The following is an 8,053-nucleotide window of genomic DNA, read 5'->3' as shown; positions in this document are numbered from 1 at the left end:
CGGTGCTTATCATGAGTACCTCGCGGGGTTGTCCCTCGCTAGATACCGTGTTGTCCGATGCAATTGCAGAGCCGGCATCTGATCCTTCGTCTTCTGACGGTAATCTCGTCCGAACCCTACTATAAGTCCCTCGTGTAATGGTTCCGAGAACAATAGCACTCTGATAACACCGCCCTGATGATGTTGGCACACGGACAGTGAGGTTCCGTGTCTCGTGCATCTCGCTTCCAAGACTTACTCGCACCCCCAGTTCTATAGTACAACTCATCAGTTTGGTAACTGGAGCAACCTATAGAGTGTTGGCACGATTTCCCCGGTATAACACCATCATCATCAGACGAATGTGTTTCCCTCTGGGGATATGACGCTTTATTAGCGTTCTCAAAAGTCGCTCGTTCCAGTCTACGCTTTTGTGAGCGTAAAAACTTAACGGGCTCTTGAATTTTGACACGCAACCCGATGCGGTCGGCAATAGGGGTTTTCCCTTTGTTATTTTCATGGGGGGAATTAGAACGACCCCCAGTCGGGTTTATCATTTGGGGACCTTTCAACGGACCCAATCGCTCTTTGATAGGTACTTTACCTCGATTCCCCGGTAACGGACCGAGGCGACCTTTTAAAGGGACCCTGGATGTTGAAAGATCCGTGTTCTTACCTGACTCCACCGGAGGTGTGGGGGCAAGGGGAACGGGACCTGGATTTGATGAAGGTTGGGCAGCAACATCTTCAGCTCTCGTCTTAGGTGCTGACTTTGTCTTTAGCACCCATACCTGCTTGAGCTTTGACGGGTTCTTAGCCGTCTCTTCTTTCTGCATCTCCTCTGCATTCTGTAGGAGAGCTCGGGCATGCGCAAGCAGTGCACGGCGCTTCTTGATTCGCTCTTCGAGGGTTGAGCGAGTCCTCGTGACACGAACCCATTCGTTCGTTTCTGCCTTGGAGGAGGAGTTGGTTACGTACCGTTGTTGCTCTTGGCGCTGTCTGGATTTGAGATCTTCATTGTAGCGGATCCGGCCATCTGACGAGCAAGGCGTTGACGCCGTCTTTGGCGCGTCCTCTTTGATACAGCTGGAGCACCTTCAGTAGCCATCTTCTTGGCGGAGGAGAAGCCCAGATCTGCGATCTCGACCACGTTGGACGACGCGGGGACGTCACGTGGTGCGAGTGCAGCGACGGCAAGGGGATCTTGGGTCTTTGAGACGAGGGTCCCGCGAACGTTTCTGGAAGAGGATGCCTTCCTACGCCTGTTCGGAGAGGCGGATCTGGAGGAGGAGGAAGAGAGGTCTTCTTCGAACTTTTGCTGATCGAACTCGTATTCGATCTCTTCATTCACCCGGATCTTGAATGCCGGTTGCGTCACGACGGCGTCGGTAGCGATGCCGTTGGCTCCCACTGTGATCGCCAGCTTGTTTGTGGAGAAAGTTGTTGTATTCATTGCTGTATTCATTACAACTTCAGTCGTTACAATGAAACAAAAAGATTGCCTTTTTATAAGACTCTTACACAATGAAAACAAAAAAAAAGTACAACTCTCTTCAACAAACGCAAGATCCTGTTTTGCGGTCTCTTGCTTGCGTGGGTCTTTTGCCTGTGACGGGGAGGTCAATATCCGTGGACCATCTGGCACTCAGATCTGTTCCGAAAAATCGGACAGAGCTTCGTCGATCCGCGTGAGATCTAGAAGCCTGAAGCGTCTATCTCGGCTAAAACGAGATATCAGCTCTTTTTAGTTGATTACCGGCGAAGGGTAATACTAAGGAAAAGGGGGAACGGGTGATGAAGGCTCTGATGAATACCTCTCCTCTCCTTGTTGAAGCGCACGACCACTCTTCACTGCAGCAGGGCTTCGCCAATCTTCTCCAAAAATACTCCCCTTAAAAAATGAGGTAAGGGGTGCTATTTATAGGCAAATGGTGGAGTCTAGGGGGCCTAGACACCCCTTGGTGTCGGGTGTCTCGGCCAAGGCTGAGACACCCCTGGGGTGTCTAGGCTTTTCCTAGACACCCCCGGGGTGTTTCGACTTCCCGAGACTCCGTTTGAGGTGTATTCGATTGTTTTCCCCGTAAATTCTTCGTCCGAACTCGAATTTGAGTGATTCCAAGTGCGTTGGATGCTTGACGAAGAGTTCGATCCGCTCTGGGGGTTGGATTGTCTGTAGAGTAATCGAGGCATGAAGGGCGTCGTCCTTTTTGTGAACCCCGCTGGGTTCCCGATTGGTCCGGGTCTTCGCTGTTCTGAAATCCTATCAGCTCACGTAGCTCGTCGATTCACTTCAGTCATTCGTCGACGTCAATTAGACTCTTGTGGATCGGATAGTGATGTTCATCGTCACTCTTTAACACTGAACCGTTTGTGGAGACCTATAGGCAATTTTCGATGCCTACAAGGTTGTTAGATGAGGAACGAAAAGTTCCTTATTATCCTTTTTTGGTTTATCTATTTTATGCCAACTTGTCTGTATCATCCTCTGCTAATGGTCTTCATACCATTAGTACATCTGTTAAAAATGTTCAAATTTCTTTTTCTGCCAACGAACTTGCAGGGATTCTAAAAATCCCAACAGGTGATGTTGACCTTATGTCTATTGAACTTGATGATCCAGCTGTGAACCACCTCATGTTTAAGCCCGGTTGCACTTATCCAATGAACAATAATTCTCTTAATCCAAATGCCAAACTCATTGCTAGAATTATTGCTCAAAATTTGATTCCTAAAACCGGTAGTTTCGATCATTTTGCTTCTGACAAGATCAATGCTGTATATGCCATATTTGCCAAAATAAAAGTAGATTGGGAAAACGTTTTTCTCAATAACATGGCATCGAAGCATTTCAAATTTCTACCCTTTGGCTCCTTCATCACCCTTATCCTTCAACATTTCGGTGTTGATCTCACCCATGAACCCAAATTGAATCTAAGAAGGACTTCTTTGATAAGGTCTCACTTTCCCGGATGCAGATTTTCAGTTACTTATCTGATCCTATTCAGTCATCATCCTCTCGTTCCCGGTCTAGAGCTTCTTCCTCATCCACTTTTGATATTTGTGACCGTCTGGATCGTCTTGAGACTCAGTTCTCAAGTGTTCAGAAGCAAGTCTCAACTATCGAGAGGGATGTTAGGACCATTCTATCCTATTAGCGTTAGTCTCTCGGGATTCCGGATCCCTCTTCCAGTTCTGAGTCTGATTCTGATGAGGGCCCTGCTGATGGCTCTGGCTCTTCTGATGGTAATGGTGATGGTGATGGTGATGGTGATGATGATGGCGACGGTGATGATTGATTTTGCTGCTTATTGGAGTTTTTTTATTGATTTCTATGCTTATGGTGATGTTCTATTCTGAGTTGTAGAACTTGATATTTATGTTTGAGTGTAATAACTCTATATTTGTGTGGAACTATGTGACTTTTTATGTATGGTTTGCAGTCTTTTAGAATAAAATATGTCTGTGGAAAAACTATGTAGTTTCTGATACTTAAGTGATATTTTGTGATTTATTGTGTTAGTTTATCTTTTCTATGAACTATGCATGGTGGAAACAAATTTTATGCTTTGTTTGTGGAAAATATGTTGCAAATGATGAGCTCTTTGGTTTATATATATTATTTATAATTGCTTTTTGGATGAATAATTATTGTTTAGCTCCTATATATGTTCTTTTGATATTATTTATTCAATTTGATAAGGGGAGCTTTTGGCATACACCTGGTTTTTTAACTATGCTTATATGCAGGGGGAGCGTTGCTCCTATTTTTATTTTTCCCTTTTTTTGATGTTGTCAAAGGGGAAGAAAAATCCACATATGGTTTATATATTTATTCATTTTCATATATGGTTTATGTGATTATTCATGTATGATTTTTTCATGTTTGGCTTATATGTTGTTTATTAGTTTATAATTTATATTCATGCATAAATTGTTTGCCATCATAAAAAAGGGGGAGATTGTTGACCCTATAGTTTTGATGATGATTTGTCAAATTTTTGACGTTTTCTATCATATAAATGATTTTTCATCAAACGTTGTTACAATAACCTTTATCTTATGTTTACAGCTCTTTCATACTTCATTATATACATATAATACATGCATAATATATACATACACATTTACAAGCCGTATGTTAATTTTCATGTTCACGAAAAACAGGTTTTCTGAACACTTTTCAAAAACAGGGAGTTTTCACAAACGATAATTGATTTTCCAAAAATTCCTTTTCAAACATGTTTGTTTCATCATTTAGAAACTTTTCCCAAAGTTTTACTATTTTTGGAATTGATTTGATATTTTTAATGAATTTTCAAAATAGCCCAAAAACCTGTCATATAAAATATATTAGATTCCGGTCGACCGGCGCGGTCGACAGTTTTTCCTTGGAATGGCTTTTTTGATGCTCTGCGGTGCGCCGTGGCGGTCGACCCGTGAAAACAATCCAGAGACTTTTCGCCGCCAGCTTTATTTTCTCATACCCTGTGTTTTTGAGCTTCGTGGTCGACCGCACCGGTCGACCGCCGAACTGTCAGTTCACTTCCAACAGCTAGTTTTTACAGCTGTTTTCAAATTGGTTTTTTGGTATTTTATTTATGTTTTTTGCTGATGTATTGGGGTGCTATAAATACCCCATTGCTACTCTCCTTCTATATATCCAAGAAATCCAAGTTTTGTGTTTAACAAAATCTTAAATGTGTTTAAGAGCTGTTTAAAGTTGTTTTCATCAATCTATTTTCAAGAGAAGTTTTTCTACAACAAGAAGTGGCCTTCAAATCCTATTGGGATCATCATCTATTGTTGTTCTTGTTTGAGAAGTCTTCTAAACTCTTATATAGCTTGTTATTTCATTTTCATTTCATTTAGCTATAATTATTGAGTTTCATTCATTGTTATCACACACACTTATTGAGCTTAATATTTTCATACCATATAGTGTGGGTTGTGGGGTGTGATTTAGTGAGTGTGAGCTTCATTGTGTTCTCACTTGTTATTTGAAAACAAATCATTGTATTTAACTTTTATTTGAGAGAATCACTTGTAATACACTTGTACACCGAGAGAAGTGTGAGGCGAGACACGGGGTCGTATCCAATAGGAGTGGCGTCGGTTGACGAACCTAGGGAGAGGTTGTAACCGAGCACTTGAGGAGGAGGACACGGGGTAGGTTCCTATAGTTAGTGTGTAAAGTGTGATTACATAGTGTCTGTGTAGTGTGAGAGTTTTTGGTGATCTTATAAACCGAGTGTGTAGAAGTTCCGGCTTCCAAACCAGATTGTGATAGTGGATATCTCCTCGAGGTGAGGAGCGGGGACGTAGGTCGTGGTGACCGAACCTCGTAAACATGTCGTGTGTTTGTGTTTTGCTTAGCGTATATTCTTATTTGTGCTTATTCTTATTGTTCTTATTCATATCTATCTCTTGTAAGAATAAATTGATCTGCATAATTTTTAATTGGCAATTAATTGGGATTAGATTAGCATAAGACCCTAATCCCCCCCCCCCCCTCTAGGGTCTAACATGTTTGGGTTTCTATTTACATGAATTCCTATTAGGTTTGGGCTTGGTTATTTACCACTTTACCATCTACGTTGTTACACATATATAAGGGATTGTTTTAGGGTTTTAAAACAATCAGATGTAATCAAAGAGAGATTCTAATCAAGAGAGATTAGGGTTTAGAGAGAATTGATAGTTTGTTCTCGATTCTAGTAAGATTGTGAGAGAGGGATTGTAATCTTTTCATACTTATTATCTAGAGAGGGTATTTTCCTTCGCCACATACTGAATTATTCTTGTGTTTCTGTCATCCTCTTCTCAACCCACCTTTGATAATTCCACGATTAAAGGTACTCGCACGGCGACTCGTATCACACAAGTTCAAACATGCGGACTTTACCAAGCTCGCCTGATGGCCCATATTCGCCAGATGGCCGAACATTTCCAACAGACTCGAGCTCGTCTAATGGCCCAACTTCGCCCGAAAGCTGACCCTCATCACAAAGGCAAAGCTACAGCTCGCTCAACAGGTGAGCCTCAATAGTTCGTGCCTCACCAGTCTGAACCTCACCAACAGGCCTAAGCTCGCCTGTCATGACAGGCGAGCTTGCCAGATTTTAGCACTTGGAGATTTTCCCAAGTGTTCTCCCAAGTGCTCTCTTGAGCCCTCTTCTTGCAAGAACTCGTTTGGTCTTTCTGACACTAGGGGTTGTCACTATCAACCTACATGGGATCTTAGAGGATGCTTGACTTACAAATGCACGCCCTACGAGGCAATTCCTCAGTGCCATTACGAGAGACTCATCCAGGCAGTACTTGCGGATTATCGATGTTCCAAGGAGCCAAAACCATCAGTGTTCGGGAGGCTTTCTCAATAGTCTCCTAAGCCGAGACCTCTCTGCTAGGGACGTCATTATCAGAGGAGACGAACTTTCGATGATGTGGACCTCCCCATCGCAATTGTCAATATAATGGGGAAATCCAAGGCCATTGAGAGAGAAGGTATCCGCCAATGCACTCGCACCAAAACGGGTGTGGCCATTCCATACAACTACACACACCTAGCTCCCAACAACGATGATGATTGTTCGGCAATGGCAACGTTGCAGGCTTCAAGTTCTATTCAGGGTGAAGGAGCGGAAGTACACATAACCAACACCCCTAATAAGATATCCAGGAGACTCGACCAGTAACAAGTAACTATCAACTCCTTGAAGGAGATGTTAGAGGAGCTTCTAAGCGAGAAGAAGAGGAAGAGAGAGAGGACTTCGCGGGCTTCGCATAAATCCTCTAAGCACAAAGAGCGGATGCCTACTCCTTCTCACTCCTCATCCGAGTCATCTGGAAGAGCATCATCTTCGGGTCATAATCCAAGAGAGAAAAGGCGTGACGAGTTCCGAAGTCAACTCGACGCCTTGAAGCTTCATAAGCACATGGACAAGCTGGGGTTGTCAGACCGTATCTGATCGAATGGGATACAGTCTCCTACCCAACGAAGTTTCAGCCACTGGTCCTCCTACAGTTCGTTGGCAAGGGTTATCTTGCCCAACACATCTACTACTTTGAGACGCAAACTTGGCACATAGTGGGGAATGATCCCATTATGACTCGGCTATTCATTGGCACCCTCAAGGGGGTTGCTTTTGAATGGTTCTGCAGATTGGAGCCTAAATCTATCACCTATTGAAAGGACATGGAAAGGATCTTCATGGCTAGATTCTTCGATGATGACAAAGAAGTATCTGTGACCACCCTGCTAGCTACAAAGCAGAAGAAGATAGAGTCTGTAAGGAACTTTGTCAAGAGGTTCAGGAACCGATCACACGTGATCAGGTTTCTGAGGCTACTCTCATGGAGATGTGCCGGAACAATCTCTCCATCGACATCCTATCTAATATAGGTGTTGTCGTAGCTCGCTCGTGGAAAGACTTAATCGGCCAAGGAGAACAAGTCGAGAGCATGCTCAAGTGCATGGATACTGAAGGGCCATATAAATTTCAAGGGGGTGATGACCAAGAAATCTTGGTAGTGGAAGCCACCTCCTCATCCAAATCCTCTTCACAATAGAGGGGCAATGCTTCGAAACACAAGAAGCCCACGGTGGCATGAGCCGAGTTCGCCAACTCGGACCCAAACTATAAGGCCGACTGCGAAGACTTGGCTACTATTGGCCAAAGATAATCGGTGACACTTAAATGCGTCATTCGCCGGAGGACCTACATCCGATGACAACTTCATACTCATTCGTAATAAAGATGGTCTGCTTAGAGGATTTCAACCTTCAACTCCCGTGAGGTCAACTAAGGCATCTTTACCCTTCAATCCTAATACTCGCCGGAGTGGGGGTGGTCTCGGTTTCTCTGCGAAAGATATACTACCACAAATCTCCTCCAAATTCCCCTATTGATCCTCTTCATCAGGACAACGGGCACACATGAACTATCATCACCTCTGCTAGTCAAATTTTGTTCTACCATGCGATGAACACCCCGATCAGAAATGGTAACCTACCATGCGACGTGTCACTATTCCAATCAACATTATTATACTCATTCCTGAGTCAATGAACGGC

This window comes from Asparagus officinalis, chromosome 2 (assembly GCF_001876935.1).
Source record: "Asparagus officinalis chromosome 2, Aspof.V1, whole genome shotgun sequence".
Classification (NCBI taxonomy): domain Eukaryota; kingdom Viridiplantae; phylum Streptophyta; class Magnoliopsida; order Asparagales; family Asparagaceae; genus Asparagus; species Asparagus officinalis.
The sequence above is the reverse complement of the archived record's forward strand: the minus strand, read 5'-3'. Positions refer to the sequence as shown.